The sequence below is a fragment of the Felis catus genome, chromosome B3 (genome assembly GCF_018350175.1).
Source record: "Felis catus isolate Fca126 chromosome B3, F.catus_Fca126_mat1.0, whole genome shotgun sequence".
NCBI classification, from domain to species: Eukaryota; Metazoa; Chordata; class Mammalia; order Carnivora; family Felidae; genus Felis; species Felis catus.
The window spans coordinates 30,249,987-30,268,804 of record NC_058373.1 but is presented as its reverse complement, the minus strand read 5'-3'; the positions used below and the strand labels follow the sequence as shown (position 1 = coordinate 30,268,804).

The 18,818-nt window shown below is 37.9% G+C and overlaps 2 protein-coding genes across 11 annotated transcripts in view; one reads left to right on the top strand and one right to left on the bottom strand.

Moving 5' to 3' along the window:
• Positions 1–17,260, bottom strand: part of HMG20A (high mobility group 20A) — a 68,884-nt gene extending 51,624 nt beyond the window's left edge. For 3 of the 6 annotated variants that reach the window (XM_019832023.3, XM_045059001.1, XM_045059000.1), the window contains exon 1: positions 16,958–17,260. The gene's annotated coding sequence lies outside the window, so the exon portion shown is untranslated. Of the gene's footprint in view, positions 1–10,504; positions 10,529–10,593; positions 10,645–16,957 lie in introns of those variants that run through there. The other 3 variants (XM_045059002.1, XM_011282981.4, XM_045059003.1) reach the window with 3 other exon arrangements.
• Positions 17,261–17,763: 503 nt separating this feature from the next.
• PEAK1 (pseudopodium enriched atypical kinase 1) overlaps positions 17,764–18,818 on the top strand; it is a 303,506-nt gene continuing 302,451 nt past the window's right edge. For all 5 annotated transcript variants that reach the window (XM_019832022.3, XM_045058999.1, XM_019832021.3 and 2 more), the window contains exon 1: positions 17,764–17,935. The gene's annotated coding sequence lies outside the window, so the exon portion shown is untranslated. The remainder of the gene's footprint in view (positions 17,936–18,818) is intronic.

Below are 18,818 nucleotides of genomic sequence, written 5' to 3'. Positions count from 1 at the left end.
AAACCATTATGTTTATTTAATACACTCCCTAAATTGGCAATTAGCTTGAGAAGACTGTTCTTACATATGGCAGAGTTCCCTGTACTTGAAACTCCCCACCCCCTCTATAACCATAATGTACCACATTTATATAGTGCTGTAATACTATAGAAAGAAATTCAAATATTCCTCTAATATATTATTTCACTAGCTCTAGAGTCACTAATCTACATTTTAAAAACCTGAAGAAAAAGCTGGCAGTAGCAACCAGAGGATTGTGAAATTCAGAAAGTTAATTAGTCATACCTGAGAGCAGACATTTTAAAACTCCTATGAGTCCTAATTTCATTGATATGAAAATAGCTATGAATGTCTGGTAAATGTGCAAATATCAATAAATAGATAAGGTTTAAAAATTATTTCATTAACAGAAAATTAACAATTAATTCTCTAAAGGGAGAGTAATGATGATGATGATGATGTCAGAAACTTTTCTAAGCACTCAAAATCCTCATTCCTGTTCTATTCCCCTTTCTCCACCACAGCCCTGAACCTACATAATTAGAGGCACAATAAACATTTGGCATTTTTTTTTTCAATTTATGGGAGAATTCTAAGTACAATATTTAGATTTTAGACATAAAGAATGCCTCATTTACAGCACATTAAGAAATATGATAAATCCTTAAAACTGTTCCTCTTGAAATGAAATTTATCTGGCCTAAAATTGGTAGTAAACAGGAATTTTTTTTTCATGTTAGTGGCCTGAACACTGCTTCAAATTGTTGGACTTACCATTTTCTACCCAATATACAATTTGGCATCTTATTTTATTGAAATTAGCTTAGAAACCATAAAAATTTTAATTAAAAAGTAAGTCTAAGATGAAGAAAACAAACACAAGCTTTTAAGAAAATAAAGAATATTCTGTAATACTAAATCATGATAGGTCTGTATAGCTTATAAAACATATATGAAGACATAAGTATTATGAAATGTAGTTGTTTTTGCCTTGTGATTAAAAGGCGTGTCATATACTTATTGTGGTGGCATTCTGACATATTTATACGACCAAAGCAGCTAATAATCTTTACACAAACAATATTGTCAATCTCAGCAGTAAGCAAATGCAGTTAGACCACCTTTCCTTTTTAGTGCCCTAAGAATTACAAGAAAAAAAAAAAAAGGAATTACAAGAAAAAAAAATTACTTAGTCAAGATTGCCACTGAGAACACTTTACCTCTAGTTTTTAAGAGCTTTAACCTAAGAAATGTGGGCAGACATAGTCCTCTTTGGGGGCTTAAATAAAATCTGCCCACAACTGACAGTTCAGCTTACCACATAAAATATACATCACCGAGAAGACCGACTTACCATCAAAAATGGTCTCCAGGCAATACAATGATTACACGGTGCCTTTCTCAGAGAGCAATTCTGAAGAAATAAAGGACTAAACCAAAGGGAACAAGTAACCCCTTCATGCTCCCAGGGTATAGGCACACATATGAAATGGTTCCTGACCTATACTTTACCTAAGGGGGCGTGCTATCTTTTCTCATTTACCATATTTACTAAACACATAACATGGGCATTTATTTAAGATACCAGACTACACCAGGGAACAAAACAATCTCTGTTGCCACAAACGTGATGGTTTGAGGTGAAAGACATCAAACAAATAGACCAATAAATAAAAATTAAAATAAAAAAATTCTATGAAGGAAAACAGCACACTATAAAATAATAGGAGTTGTCATTTAGACAGGGCACTTCTCCAAGGAGGGGGAGTGGAATGTTAAATAGGTACATTCCATGCTGAATAACTAGCTTTATCAGGCCTTGAGGTGAGAAAGAACTTGGTGCTTTGGAGGAAGTGAGAGAAGGCTGCAGAAAATTATAGGAAAGGAGAGCAGTAAAGAGAGAGGCAAAAACTAAATTCTGCAGAGACGTGGGGTTATGTTAAAGATTTGGGTTTTCTCCAAAGCATAAGAGCAAACCTAGAAAGAATTTTAAGGAAAGACATGATATATTTATACTTTTGAAAGGATCATTCTAAGTTCTGTGTGAAGAATGGACTAACGGGTAGTAAGAATGGATCTAGAAGGATCCATTGGTGGTGCGCCTGGGTGGCTCAGTTGGTTGAGTGTCCGACTCTTGATTTTGGCTCAGGTCATGATCTCATGGTCGTGGGATCAAGCCCTGCATTGAGCTCTGTGCTGAATGTGGAGCCTGCTTGGGATTCCCTGTCTGCTACCCTCCTCCCCAAATAAATAAATAAATATTAAAAAAAAAAAAAAAAGACTAGTTGTAAGCTATTGCAATAGTCTACCACAAAACGATGGTGGCTTGAAATAGGGTGCTGGGAGTGGAGATGTAGCACAGAGGGTGAATTCAAGATCTATTTAGGAAGCAAAATCAATATAATCTAGTAGTGGTCTGGATGGGCGTGTGTTTGTGTATGTTCATGCGTGCACATATGCATGGTAATGAAAGGTCTTAAGAATGATACAAGATGTTTAATTAGGAAGTTAGTAAATATTTTTAGAGTTCAGATTTCTAGACATCAGGAAGACCAAAGATGTAGAAATACAGAAGGAACAAGAGCTTAACACTGAATATGTTCACTGTAAGATGCTGTTGAGATAAATATCAAGTTGGAAGCTGGCTACGAGACCCTAGAGCTCAGAAGTCTGGACTGGAGATAGGAATTTAGGAATTTTCAGCACATATGGTAGCTGGTATTTTAAGTCAAGAATGTAAGAGATATCCTGGGGAGAGATGGTAGAATAAGAGTACTGAGTCCCGAGGAACTCCTTAATTAGAAGATGAACAGAGGAGTTCGCTACGGTGTCCCAGAAGACATGAACAGAGGCAGTCAGAAAACCAGGAGTGAATGGGTCAGAGTACTTGAAGAAAAAAAGATAAACCCAAATGTTGCTGAGAGGTAACATGAGAATGTGAAAAATGTCTGTTTTTTGGCAACATGGAAGTTACTAGTGATCTGGCAAGAACCCTTTTGATGGAGTGGTAGGTGTAAATAGTGTGTGGGGTGTCTAGAAAAATAACATAACCTTTAAAATCATTTGGAAGAGGTTAAGTAAACTAAATGATACAAATTGTAAGTGCATACCTTGTGAAAAGTATGACTTTCACTTGCCTTGTAACCCCTCCCATTCTCTATCCCCATAAAAGTAACTAGTGTGAGTTCTAACACCATAAATTTGTTTTGTTCATTCTTGAACTTAATCCATACACTATATATTAATCTTTGTCTGGCTTCTTTTGTTCAGCAATATGCTTGATAATCATCCATGTTGTTACAAGAATAATTTATTCACTCTTTCTGCTATTAAGGCTATTAATAATACTACTATGAATACCCTTGTTCATTCTTGCCTTTGGTGAATGTATGTATAGATTTTTGTTGGGTATGCACCAGGCATAGCTAGATTAGAGGATATATGTATGTTTACTTTTAGAATATACAGCCAAAGTGACTTCCAAAATAGTTATAATGATTTACATACACATCTACCAGTAGCATGAGTTTCAGTTGTTCCACAGCAACAATACTTGACATTGTCAGTCTTTTAAAATTTTAGCCATTTCATAGGTATGCAGTGGTATCTCACTATGGTTTTGATTTGAATTTATTCAATGATTAACAATTAATGGATGCATATTGGTCTTTGGATCATTTCTTTTGTGGAGCACCTTTCAAGTATTTTGTCCTTTTTGAAATTTGATGGTCTTTTTTTCTCTTACTGATTTTAAAGAGTGCCACAAGTCCTTTACTGGATACATGGATTACAAGTCTGTCTTCTCACTCTGTGACTTGTTTGTTCACTCTTATAATAGTGTCATTTGATGAACAGAATTTCTTAATTTTAATAAAGTCCCATTAATCAATCTTCTCCTTCCCTTTTGGATCTTTACCTATTCCAAGATTGTTAGGATGTTTTCAGTTTTTCTCTAAACTTTTATCTTTAACATTTAGATTTATGATCCAACTGGAATTGATTCTTGTTGTGAGGTAGGAATCAAGATTCATTTTTTTTCTCCCCACATGACCCAGCACTATTGATTGAAAAATCCATTCTTTCCCTACTGTACTGCAGTGCCTTTGCTGTCATAAGTAATCACATATATGGTACAATGTTTCTGGATTCTTTATTTTGTTCCATAGATCCATTTGTCTATCTCTGTGCAAATATGCTAATAACTGTAGCTTTATAGTAAACCCTGTCACTTGGTAATGAAAGTCATCCGGCTTTGTTAAGATTTCTTAACTACTCTTAGTCCTTTTCATGTCCATATGGATTTTAAAATCAATTTGTGGGGTACCTGGGTGGCTCAGTCAGTTGAGATCTGACTCTTGATATCGGCTCAGGTCATGATCTTGTGGTTCCTGAGTTTGAGACACGTGTCAGGCTCCGTGCTGGCATTGTACAGCCTGCTTGGGATTATCTCTTTCTCCTTCTTTCTGTGCCCCTCCCCCGCTCATGCACGTGCATTCTCTCTCAAAATAAACTTAAAAAATGAAATCAATTTATCATTCCCTCTTTCTACCCTATACCTGGCATTTTTTTAGGATTCTACTTAAGCTATAAAACAATTTGGGAAGGAGTTAATCTTCACAGTACTGAGTTTCCCAATGTGACTACAGATTATTAGCTCTTAATTTCTGTCAAAGTCTCTGTCAAAAGGTCTTGCAAGACTTAAGTTCGATTTTTTTTGATTCAACTGTAAATGGTACTGTTTTTATAAATTTCATTTTCTAAATTTTTGTTGCTTGTATATAAATTTTGTATTTTGACCTTGCATCAAGTAGCCTTGCTAAATTCATTTATTAATTCTAATAATTTGTAGATTCTTTTGGACTTTCTACATTCCCAAGTAATACAAATGTATTACTTGGTTCATGAAAGACTGGCGTGTAAATATCTTCTCTCCAAATGTCATGGTTGGGTTTTGGCATCATGGCTTTGCTGATTTCAGAAAACAAGTTGGATTCTATTTTGAGTAGGACTGGAGTTATTTGTTCTTTAAACATTTATCAGATTTCACCAGTAAAGTCACCTAGGTATGGTTTTCTTTGCAAACAAAATTTAAAGAATGGACTCAACATTTTTAACAGACAGTATTCATATATTCCATTTCTTCAATGTGCCAATTTTGGTAAAGTATGTTTACCATTTCACCTAAAATTTAACTCTGTTTGCATAAAGTTGTTTATAATATCTCTTACCATTTTAACATCTGTAAAATTTGTAGAGAAATGTCTTCTTTTTCGTTCCTAATACTGTGTTCTCTTTTTTTCTTGATCAGTATTGATAAAGGTCTGTGCATCTTACTGATTTTTTAAAGAACAAACTTGGCTTTGTTGATATTTCCTATTGTGCATTTGCTTTCTATTTCATTAATTTCTACATTTCACAATTTTTTTTCTATTTACTTTGGGTTTAATTTGCTGTTCTTTTCCCATTTTCTTGAGATGGATATTTAAATCACTGATTTTTGACTTTTTCTTTTCTAATACATGCATTTATACCTACAAATTTCCTATCAAATATAGCTTTCGAAGATTCAAATATATTTAGATATACTATATTTTCATTATCATTCTGTTGCAAATATGTTCTAATTCCATAGTGCTTTCTTTTTGATTCAAAGGGTTATTTGGAAATGTATTTTGTGGGGAGTTTACTAGCTACTTTTCTATAATCTATTTCTTACTTAATTCTACTGTGGTTAGATAACATATTCTGGATTGAATTTGTTGAGGCTTTCTCTATGGCCCATCATATGATCTATTTTGGCAAAAGATGTGCATGAACTTGAAAAAAAAATTTTTGAAGCTGTATTACTAGACACGTACAAACTTACAGCCCTTACATTTTGCTGACAGAATGACCCTTTTAGGGTGTGTGGCTGGTTATCGGTGAAGCGTGAGACTCTTGATCTTGGGGTTATGGGTTTGAGCCCCGTGTCGAGGTTAGATTACTTAAAACAATCTTAAAAAAATGGCCCCTTTATAATTATGAAATATTCTTATTTCTAGTCATTCTTGTATTCAGGTCTACTGTATATTACTATTAATATATATTATATATTATACCATGTATATTTTGTTTGGTGTTTATATGACATATGTTTTCCATTCTTTTACTTCCAGTCATTCTGGGTCTTTACATTTACGGTGTGTCTTTCATAAGCAGTACATGGTTGGATTAAAAACAAATCAATCTGACAATGATTGTGTTTTAATTATTTTTTAAATAAAATTTGGTTCTACCTATTATGTTATTATTGTTTCTGTCTCATCTGTTATATGTTCTTTTTCTCTTCTTTCCTTCTTTTGGATTAATCTAGTAACTTTTTATTCTGTTTTTCTCTTAGGTATACATTCATTTAGTGTTCTTTTATTGGTTATACAAGAGAAGCATCATTGACTTATTTTAGTCTAATAAAACATTAGTAACTGTATTTCCCAGACAATGCTGGGACCTTAGTATATTTCATTTCCATTTACACTGATCCCACCTTTTGTGTTACAATTATCATACATTTTAAATTTATATATAGTTAAAACCCCAAAAGACATTATTGTTTTATATAGTCAATATTAATGTGGCTGTATCCATCAGTGACAGTCTACATGTAATAAGTTGTTTCAGTTATTTTTCTGGAAATCTCTTTATGTCTCATTTACTTTGGAACAACATTTTCATTGGGAATAGAATTTTAGATTGATAAACAATTATTTTTTTAAGCACTTTAAAGATTTCATTCCTCTGTTTTTTTGACCTCCATTATTTCTGTTAAGAAGTCAGATGACAGTTTTATCACTGTTCTTTTGAATATGAAGGGTCATTAATTCTCTGGATACTTTCAGCAGTTTTACTACAAAGTGCCCAAGTTTGGTACTCCTTGCATGTATTCTGCTTGGGATTTATTGCACTTTTGAAACCCACGTCTTGATGTCTTTTCATCAGTTTTGGAAAATTCTCAGTCATTATGTCAAAAGTTTAGCTAAGCTACTCCATGGTATCGCTGCCTTGGTGTCCATTTTGTTTGGCCAAGCAGCCGGGGGCGGGGGGCTTAAACTGACATTCCCCCCTCATGAAAGCACATGCCTTAGACAGTAGCCTGTAGTGTCACACATAAATGTAAGTTCCTCATATGACTTCCCCAACAGCCCTTATAATAACAAGGCCTCCCAGGGCTTTCCTCTTATGTGCCTCCTAGGTAAGATCCCCTTGGGGCTTACCAAAATTCTTTTCTTTTGGTTTCAATTGACCAGTCGAGCCTTAGCCTGGGAAGTCCAAAACACTTCACCCATGGAATCTCATAAAAGCAGATGTCCCAGGTCCTGTGGCTCTCTCTATCTGCACCCACCCTTGATCTTCCCATGTGGTCCCTCAAGGGATCTATCTTAGCATCTATTTTTTTAAATCTACTAGTCACAGTCTGTGCCTGATAATCTGGATTACTTCTTTAACTGTTATTGCATTTTCTCTCAATCCTACTATTTTCATATGCCTGATAATTTTTGCTCTCAAAGGTAGATCTTGTATATGAAAAATTATGGAAGCTTTGGATGATATTACTCCCTTCAGAGAGAAATCATCCTCTCCTCTGGAGAGGAACAACAGAATAGATCATTTTATTTCCAACTGAAACTGAACTATTTGAAGTTAGGTGGCAATTTTTGTAGGGCTCCCTCTCTACCTCTAGTTTGCCAACACTTAAGGGTGTATGTAGTCCTTTAGGGAATCCTACTTGAGAGTCTGGGATGTTTATAGGTTCTTTCCTCCTTGGAGGGACCACAATTTTAACTTTTGTTTCTTAACATTATGAGATGGACAAAAATTTCACTCTGCTTTTCAGAGGTTTTGTGCTTAGCTTCTTAGCCTTTGACTCTGCGCAGCAAATACCTTGAGAGAAAAATAAATTTAAAAAATCACTTCTTAGTGCCTAACCTTCTCTTCTAGGATTCTGGCCCTTCAGTCCTGGCCTCCCAGGGATCCCTAAACCCCAATTTTTGTGTACCTAGCCCTACACTTGTTCCTCTACTTCTAGCAGAATCCTCTGCTAAGTTTCATAATTTCTTCTCTTGTACTATGAATTAAGCAAATTCCTACAGGGAAAAAATGAAGCATAGAACATATATGCTTTGCAGTTCCCTGGGCTCCACAATTTTGGTTTCTTAAGTCCTGGCTATCTTAGTATGTCTCTGATGCTTTTTTTCTTTTTCTTTTTTGATATTTGCCTTTTCATGTTGTTCTCACCAAAAGCATTAGTCTGTAGCAACCTACTCCTTCAAAGCCAGAAGTGGAAGTCATAGCAAGGTTCTCAACCAAAACTCTACTGTCTACCAGCTGTGACTTTAGCAAGTTACTTAACCTAGATATTTAAACATTCTGAGTTTCAATTTTCCTTTATCTAAAATGAAAATACTACCTTATAAAGTTGTTACAAGGGTGTGAAGATTAAATGAAGCATATCTGTAAAAAGTCTAGTAACAAAAACACTTACTGGGGGCTTACTATGTGACAGGCACTTTATGTGGATTTAATGTAGATACGGTTATTATCTCCCATTTCCTTTTCAAGGTCACATAGTAGTAAGTGATGGAGCTAGAATTTGACTCTAGAGCACTTTTCTTACTAACTACTCAACACTACTTCTATAATATTGCCTTAGTACTGTGCCTGACACCAGTAAATGTTCAATAAATGTCAGTTATTATACAGGAAAAACAAATGCTTCAGAAATATATACAAATCACATAAATTTTCTACTGTTTTCTTCTATTTATTTTTTTCCTTTTTTGAAAAAAAACTTTTGACAAAAAATTCTTAAGACATTTTTCTATGTATTTTAAAAGAAGCTATTGTGAAAAATGTCTAAGAGCCTACTGAACAGATAGATAATAATTTGCTCAACCATTTCTTTATTGTTGGATAGTTAGAAGGTTTCCATCTTTTTAGACAGATATCAGTATTATTGACTTTTGTGCCTTTAACTATTTTCCTTATTTGAAGTATTTTCTCAGAATAAAATCCTATCAGTGCAATTACTGGCTCAAGACTATGAACACTTTATTACTGCTTATAAAACAGCTATATTGTTTCCCCAAAGAGTTGTGGTAATTGTGATAACCACCAGCAACAAAAATGAAAGGTCTGTGTTAAGAGAATAGGAATTAAAGTGATGGTGTACAGGAATGAAAGAAGTGTGGAGATGGGAAAGAGAATAAAGATACACATTTTGAGGCTAAGAAAGAAAAAAGTAGAGTATCTGGATATTATTTCTTGTGAAGAAGGGGTATTAGTTTCACTTAAAGGAGTAGGGATGGAAAAAGGACTAGGCTGTTTTGAAAATTCCAATGCTTGGGGCGCCTGGGTGGCGCAGTCGGTTAAGCGTCCGACTTCAGCCAGGTCACGATCTCGCGGTCCGTGAGTTCGAGCCCCGCGTCAGGCTCTGGGCTGATGGCTCAGAGCCTGGAGCCTGTTTCTGTGTCTCCCTCTCTCTCTGCCCCTCCCCCGTTCATGCTCTGTCTCTCTCTGTCCCAAAAATAAATAAAAAATGTTGGGAAAAAAAAAAAAAAAGAAAATTCCAATGCTTGAATACAAATACACAAACATATACATCATAATTTTTTGTGAATAATGTTACTGTGTAAGTTTTCAAAAGATATGTTTCTCACCCTCATCAATGTAACACTGGATACAGATAAATATTATTTAGGTGTAATTTACAGATAGATTGATACACCAGGGTTTAACTTGATCTTCAGTATCCCTTATTCTAACCTAATATTCTAATATTTAGTAATCTGGTGTGTGGATCTCTATTATTATTGTTTGAAGATATACAGAGAAATGATCTCTCTTAAGGATAATAAATTATAAAGAAAAATTATACATATAAACTACAAAATGACCACACACGCTATTGTTGTCCCTTACTTCAGTCAATTTATATACTGAAAAAATTATTTTCCCAGTAAAATGTGCTGGGAAGCAGGAGGTGTATATTCTGGCACGAACTGTGTCATTTGCTTGGTGCATAATTTTGGGCCTTAACTGCCTTTGGACTATGTTTTATCTTACTAAAAGCCAGTACTGGAACATGGCATCTCTTGTTTAATTTTCCTAATCTTAAATTAGTTTAGTGAATATACTATACTTGAATAAAAATGAAAGAATCTCTCTTCTTTTGCTAACACCTACCATGATTTGAATACCGTATTAACCTTGTTACCAGGTTAGACTTGAAGTTATTATTATTTTTTTAATGATTATTTATTTTTGAGAGACAGAAAGAGACAGAGCATAAGTGGGGGAGTGCAGAGAGAGAGGGAGACACAGAATCCGAAGCAGGCTCCAGGCTCTGGCTGTCAGCACAGAGCCCGATGCAGGGCTCAAACCACAAACTGAGATCAAGACCTGAGTCGAAGTTGGACACTTAAGTGATGGAGCCACCCAGGTGCCTTGAAATTATTATTTTAAAAGTTACTTTGTGGGACTCTCTTAGGGCCATTTGTCTGCTCCGTCTACTGTCAGATGAATCTCACTGTGTATACTCCAAGGCAGTTGCTTTCCTACCAGTGCCTTCATCCTCCTTTCCTCCCTTGTAGATTTTGGGACAGTATGTACCTATTAGGAAAAAACAGAAAGGGCCCTGAAAATGTGGCTTACAGAGCGTCCTTCCTCTCTTTGTCTATGCATGATAGCCCCCCCAAGAAAAAAAATGAAACGAATGAAAAACTTCTCTGTTAACTGCTTCATTATGAGCAGAAGTAGGTGCCTGACTATCCAAATTCCACTTCAGATTTCTCTTCCAGCTTCTGTTAGCCCCTAGAAAATTAGTAGTGATACTGAGGGGTCATGGAGTATGAGAATGATAATTCACCTGAGAGGCATTCAAATCATGTCTCTATCACATATTAGTTAAGTGATTGTGGGCAAGTGATCTGAGGTCTCTAAGCCTCAATTTTCTCATATGTAAAATGAAGTTAACTAATACCTACTACACCAAATTATTAGAATCAAGTTAATCAAATGGTACTTGGAATTATGGCTAACTGTGGTTTGAAATGTGAGTATCATTTAGAAAATACGGTAGTTTCTAGGCTGATTCAAATTAGAGCTGGTTTCATTTCTAGGGTCCTAAAAAATCCCTATCTTTTAAAAAAGCCATTTTAGATGGGGGGAGCAAATATAAAGGCTTTGAATTCTTTCATGCTTCAATAGATGCCAATTCCATGGTACAGAAAATGGTATATTAAAAAAGCAAGAGCCAAAATAAAGACTAATTTTACATCTATTCAATTAGCCAAAAACTTGCTGGGAATTTATGGCAAAAACAACATTCAAACATTGCTGGTGACATCAAAAATTAGTATGGCCTTTTAGAGAAATTATATAACTATTGTATCGAGAACTATTAAATGCCCATACTCTTAAAACGAATAAACCTACTCGTAAGACTTTATCCTAAGACAATAATTCAAATAAGGAAAATAGCTATCGTTTTACTTAATAGTGCCTGGCACATAAAAGGTACTCAAACGTTTCTTCAAATGGATACCTTTATTTGCATTGACCTCTCCAGTCATTGCCTTTGGTTCCTTCTCATTTAAGATTTTCTATTCTTATCACCTCAGGAGAGTGTTAGAATCAAATTCTAATATCTTTGCTTAGTCTCTGTTCTGCAACTTTCCCCATTAACTTCACTGTTGATTGCTAGCAGACCCCCTTGCCTTCTGATACTTTCACCCTCTAAACTCAGATGACCTTCACACAGAAACCAAGTTGACTATATACTACATTCTTGACCAAATCAAAAAGAAATCTGAAGATTCCTTCAAAATCCTAGGATGTCTTTTTGTTTTGTCAACACCTTTCTAAACTAATTGACTCATTGCCTGCTTCATTAAGACAGAAGACAGCCAGAAACCTTCATACCCATTCTTACCCGATCCTCCTTCTTTCTTAAAGATATAATTCACATATCTCTTTCGTGTACAATTAAGTGGTTTTTAAAATGCTGTTATATAAGGTATTCTAGTATCAAGGTTGTACAGCCATCACCTTATGTAATTCCAGAACATTTTCATTACTCACAAAAGCAACTCCATACCCATATGCAGTTACTCCCCATCCCCACCTCCAGCCTCTGGCATCTCTAATATACTTTCTGTCTCTGTGGATATCGCATACAAATGCAATCATACGTTATGTGGCTTTCTGTGTCTGGCTATTTGAGTGTAACATTTTCAAGGTTCATCCATGTTATAGCATGTATCACTACCTCATTCCTTTTTATTGATGAATGATATTTCATTGTATGGCTATACTGTACTCATTCAACAATTGGTGAACATTCGGGTTTATTTCTATTGTCTTTTTGGCTCTCATGAATAATGCTGCTATGAACATTTGCATAAAAGTTTTTGTGTGAATACATTTTAATTCTCTTGGGTATGCAAACTGTGAGTGGAAACGCAAGTTAAGTACCTCTTAATATACAAATCTATTGTTTCCAAGTTCAGATAGCTTGGGTTATCTCTCACAATGCAAACAACTCCATACTGACCACTCCATTTTCACTCAAACACCTTAAGTCTTCAGAGTCTACACATATTAACTGCAACTTATTTCTTTCCAATTAAGTTGAGGGCAGGGATCAATTCTCATGGTTCTGATCATATACTAGACATTTAATATATGCTCATTGATACACTGACACCCTAAGATCCTCACAAATGTGAGAATGATGACTTACTCATTCCTTCATCTGGCAAATATTTGAGTTGTATGCTCGTCACTGTGCTTAATGTGTAAATTGTGGATAAAAGTTAATCAGTTTCATCATACCCCAAATGCCAATCCGACTCCACAAATATTCACTGAATACTTATGATGTGAATGGCATTGTGCCAGGTATTTCAGCAGACATAGATAGGAATAAGATATAGTCTGCAGCCTTTTATGGCAGTACATAAACTCTACATACAAAAATAGCAACGACAAAAACAAACAGCAGCAGCAGCACTGGATATTAAATGCCATAAGGAAAGTACAAAAGGCTCTGGAGGGTCAATGGGCAGAGTACATATGCTTGGGAGAGTGGAGTGAGAAGGACCGACATCAGAAAATACTTCTTGAAGTTGAAGGTGGTAGGGCTTCCAAGACGATGGCATTTTGATAGATAGGGATTCCTAGGAAAAGAGAAAGTGTTTCAGGCAGAAGATAGCAAGAACAAAGATTGAAAGGCTAAGTACAGTACAGAATTTTTTTCAGAGACCAATCCTGTTAGGAATGTGTAGATGGGTAATGAGAGAAGGCTCTTGAATGTTAGGCTTAGCATTTAAATAGGTTTAGAAGAATCATTTGAAAGTCTTTCTGTAATGATTCAAATTACTTTGGTGATTCCTTAATCTTTTCTCAAAACTTTTCTAGTATGTGTATTTTCTAAAGTGATCGTGGAAATTAGAGATTTCTCCTTCCTACAAGGAATAAAAAATAAAATCTTGATAGCTAACTAAGCAGGCTGATAGGAGAAGGCTTAATTTCAGTAATTCTAGCACTGCATCTCCATACTTTTTGGGGACATGTAAGGCTTAAAACACACAGGCAGGCAAATCCTAACGGTCAAAATAGCAGAAGCAAGACTAGGAACAAAATAATTGTGTTCATTAAGCTCCTGACACCAGGCACTGTGCTTGGTGATTTACACAGAGTATCTCTGATCCACCAAACAACCCTATTTAGGTTTATGGCAACTGAGGCTCAGAGAGATCAAGTAAAATGCTTAAGGTAACAACCTCAGTTAGTAAAAGGTGGACACCAGTTTTGAAACCAGACCTCTCTGTTACCCTATTTTCTCTATTGCTCATTTTTGTGTTTACTATATAAAGGAGGACAGAATGGCAAGTTCATGATGTATGTATCAATGAACAGGACTACATATTTAACAGAGGGGCTTTAATGGTCTGGAGGAAAACTAGGCTGAAATATTCAAAACTGGTTTTAGAACGGCTTAATGATCAAGATCAAGAGAGATGAAATTTAGGGCTGCTTCTTGAAGGAATACGGACAATGATTATACGACCAATCCTATTTAGGAATGCCAAGGGAGCAATATTCCACTTTTCATTTGGAGACAGTAAACTCCAAGAGAATATGGATATTTGTCCATACTCACTGATACAGTACAAGTCCCCAGAACAGGGTCTATCCCACAATAAGCACTCAGTTAACTATTGCTGGCATAATGAAAAATCATGCAAGGGGTATTCTCATTTGAATACACTTGAAGGTCTTGAAATAGAGATAAAGACAGCAGAGTAGTAAGTTTAAAAACCATTCAAGTTGATAGGATATTCTCTTTACTACTCAACCCCATGTCAGAAACAAACTACCAAAAACAACAAACGTACAACAAAACAACAGTTGTCAAACATTAGCATGATTTTTCAAAGAAAGGTGGTCAAAAGAACTAAAAGACACTTTCGTACTTTATATAGCATCTAGTACTCTGTGAACAATCAAATTTCAGTGAGGTGGAATCCAGAATTTTGACCTATTATTTTAATATTTCAAACTTTTGGGAGCAGTACATCCAGTGACTGTTTTTGGAAAAGAAAAGGGTTATCTAGTCTGAATACCCTAAAGGCATCAACAATTTTTTTTTTTTAATGTTTATTTTTGAGAGAGACAGAGACAGAATACGAGTGGGTTAGGGGCAGAGAGAGGGAGACACAGAATCTGAAGTAGGCTCCAGGCTCTGAGCTGTCAGCACAGAGCCTGACGCAGGGCTCAAACTCATGGGCCACGTGATCGTGACCTGAGCGAGGTCGGTTGCTTAACCCACTAAGCCACCCAGGTGCCCCGATTTTTCTTATTTCTGTATTACTACAATTCTTCCATGGGATAGCATAAAGACCAATTAAAAAAAAACTCTGCTTCCCAGTTTCCAAAGGCAACACTCCCTTTGTATCTCAATCAATATTTTAACTACATTTCCTCTATCTTTTTCATTCAGTTCCACAATCTTTGCTTACTTTAAGAATTCCTAATACTACAGTTTAATAGTTAATTTATCAGAGTGGTCATATCATATTTTCTTTTATATTACATTAATATGGACGATAGTGAACACTTTCTAATCAATTAATTAATACTTGCTCGAGGCAGTCTACATGTTCCTAACTTTCAATTAATAATAAGAGACATTATCATGTCTTGCCTTTTCAATTATTGCAGAAATTTTGTCTTTCAAAAGGTTACTCACTGATTTTAGGGCCTTAGTGTTTTTGTTTTTATGTCTACAGAAGGTTAAAACATATTTTCCTTACTGTAATCTTTAGTTGAAAACACATTTTCTATTAAACTCTAAATGAAATAGCTTTTTAAAAGAACTATAATTAAAACAGCTGCAAATTCTGAGGATAGATTAGGTAACAAATCCCAAAGGAAAAAGTACACAGGCCTTACTCTTTCAAAATGTCTTTAAAGACATTACAGTTCACTTGATGTTCTAAAATTACTAAAGTTGAGATTTCATAAGCTCCAAAAAGTTTGATTCCTTCAGTACACGCACACACAGTGGTACCTGAAAGGAGCAGCCAAGGAATCAAAATTGTGTTTATTACCACTTTACATATAGTTTTTGTTTTTATTTTATATATGAAATTTATTGTCAAATTGGTTTCCATACAACACCCAGTGCTCTTCCCAAAAGGTGCCCTCTTCAATACCCATCACCCACCCTCCCCTCCCTCCCACCCCCCATCAACCCTCAGTTTGTTCTCAGTTTTTAACAGTTTCTTATGCTTTGGCTCTCTCCCACTCTAACCTCTTTTTTTTTTTTTTTTTTCCTTCCCCTCCCCTAGTTTTTGTTTTTTATAAAACATTAAGAATGTAGGAAAAATAAAAAGTTCTGTCTTAATTCATCTTTGGTCCTTTGTGAGCCACATTTTCCGCTTGTTTAAAATCTAGCTGAGTACCATGATCCTTGCACCATGATTTAAAACCACAAAGAGCAGATACCAGTTTTCAGTTGGTGCTGAAATTAATTAAGTTATAAAGGGGAAAAATGTACTAAAGCACAACTTTCACAAATGCTATATGTTAAGTTACATGTAAGAATTTTTAAGGCTGAGGAACTTGTTTTCAGGTACAGAGTAAAATCTGTAGCCTAAAATAAACAGGCCTAAGAATTTAAGATAACAATGGTTACCAGTCGAGGTAATACCAAGTATTTCAGTACTTCAGTACAATACTTCCACGCTTGTAAGGCGAAAATGCCTCATAATTTATGTAAACCATTGAGTCCTGTAATGAACCACCTCCTTATAAGAGCAGCTACAGAGCTCCTGTGGCATGTCAAGGCAGAGAACACCACTATACCTCACTCAGTCAAGGTTGGACTTGAGTAGGGGAGCAGAGGTGGGCAATTCATTAATCACACAAGAAAGTCTGTCTTGTACAACTGAGAAATTTTAACAAGGGTCTTCAAATACTTTGATGAAGGCATTTTAAAAAATTTGGGGGGAAGGAAATTTTCCATCTTACACATGGAAACAAAACTCAAATTCTGACTGGAGGCTGGTGATTAGCACAACTTTGTGGAACAACATAACTTTTCACGTAAAACACAATCCCAAGGCTTTAAGATACCGTCTATGCAAATGGCACCAAGTATCACCTTTTCAAGCCTTCACCGGCACTAGAAGAGAGTTGGACACCCCCAATCCATCACCCTACCCCCACAGGAAATGGGTTATGTTTTCCCCCTCCCCCAGGACGGTCTTCCTCCCCTCCCCCAGCCGGAAGTGAAGCGCCCCCATTCAGACGGCCTCAAACCGAGACGAACCAGTAACAACAGCAAAAGAGAGATGATCTTCAAGGGGTGAAGGGTACCTCCACTGTGGCCACCCCGAAGCTCGCCTTGCTTACTGACCTGCTGACGATAGGGGTGGGCAGGGGCCTGGGGCCTAAAGAAAGTCCCTTGCACAGAGGACAATTCCCTGAGCCCCTCTCAATCGCCTTCACTCTTCTCACTCCGACGTCTCACAGCATGAAAAAAATTCCTCCGCAGTACTTTATTTTGATATCGTCTCTTTCCCTTTAATCGCTTAACCATCTTCCCATAGGCAACTTTTGCTATCGTAGTAGCATTTAAAATTGTTCCGGTGAGTAGGAAAATGGAATATTATTCCCCATACCTTCAGAATAATGAAGGGATTATTTTGTTCAAATGCGGCGAAGGGTTACGTGATTACGCAAGGTGAGATTTATTTTCGCGGAGACTTCTGGGATATGTAGTTTTTTTTAATTGCTAAGGCCTGCAGAAAGTATTGGGATTTAAATCGGTAATTACTATATACTGGAGTCCTTGAAAATACATATTATGTATTCGAGGGCAGGATGACCAGGGAACTTCGGCACCACAAGGGCCAGTACTTCGTTGCCCTTTTCCTCTGGAACTTAATGGAACCAAAATTTCCCTTCGCTTTCGGTGCAAGGTCCTGGTCGTCCCGCCTTCTTCCTTTGGCCACACCCTCCTCAGCCAGTCAGGCGCCCTCATAGGCTCATCTTCTGGAGGTAGGCACGCGAGAGGAGGGGCCTCACCGTGACTCCTCCCGCGGGGCCGAGGCGAGACTGGGGAGAATGCCGAGAACCGAGGGCTCGTGCGCGCGCGCGTGCTCGCTCGTCAAGGAGAGTGTGCGCGCGGAGGGGAGGCGCGCGGGGCTGGGAGGAGGCGGGCAGGCTGGTGGGCTGGGCGGGCGGCCGGGAGCGCGCGGCCGACTCGGCGGCGGCGAGTAGTTAGTTACTTGTTAGTCAGTGTCAGTTGCTCGGTGGCGGCGGCCCTGGTCACCAGGAAGGGGACGGGACGGCCGGCAATGGTGGTCACCACAGCGGCATGTGCTCCTTTCAGGTAACGGGGGCAGGGCTGCCCGCGTCCCCTCGGTTCCCTTCTCCTCTCGCGCCGATTTGTGGGACCACGGTCGTCCTGGGGTGAGGGCGCTGACCTGGGAGAATGGGGGGGGGGGCGGCGCAGGGTCGAGTGGCGCCGCCGCGGGGGCCCAGGCGGTGGGTGCGTCCGCCAGGCGCGGGATCTCCGGTCACCCCCGCGCCCCGCCGCCCCCGGGCCCTCTGGCGCACCCCGCTCCCGCCCCCGCCCTCTCCCGCGGCGGCTGGGGCCCCGGTAGCTCGGCGCCCCCCAGAGGAGGGAAACTTGGGACCTGGAGACGAGGGACGCCCCCGGGCGCGGCTGGGAGGCTGCTGGGGAAAGTGAAGCCTGTAAAGAGCTGGATGCAGTGGGGCAGGAAGGGCTTCTCGTTCTTCAGTCTACACGGTCATCCCGCTCCCAACCCAGGAGGATCCGGCGCAGGCTCGCCAACCGCGCCAGGACGAAACCCCACGGCTCTTTCCTATTCAACTTGGCCCTGCGGCTTGTGAGCCCGCTAACGTGCGGGTTTGCTCGGTTGTTTGGGGATTTTCAGTGGTTCGGTTGGTCAATTTGTTTCTCCTTTGCCCTTTGACTCATCCGTTCTTGCTACTTTCCTTACCTCCCGCGTTGAGGACTAGCGGTCTGAACCCCCTTCCCTCCCCCGCCCCGTCTCCTGCACCATCCGTCTGAGAATTTGATTTTTTTTCTTCCCTTGACAACCTTGAAGACTGCTGAGAGCGACAGGAAAGAGGAGCTTTCCCACCTTTAAATGTTACTTTCTTGCAATCCGGTTTGTTTGTTTGTTTGTTTGTTTTCAATATCCAAGTTTAAGAATTTGAGAGCTTTGGAATGGAGTTATTAGAAGGCT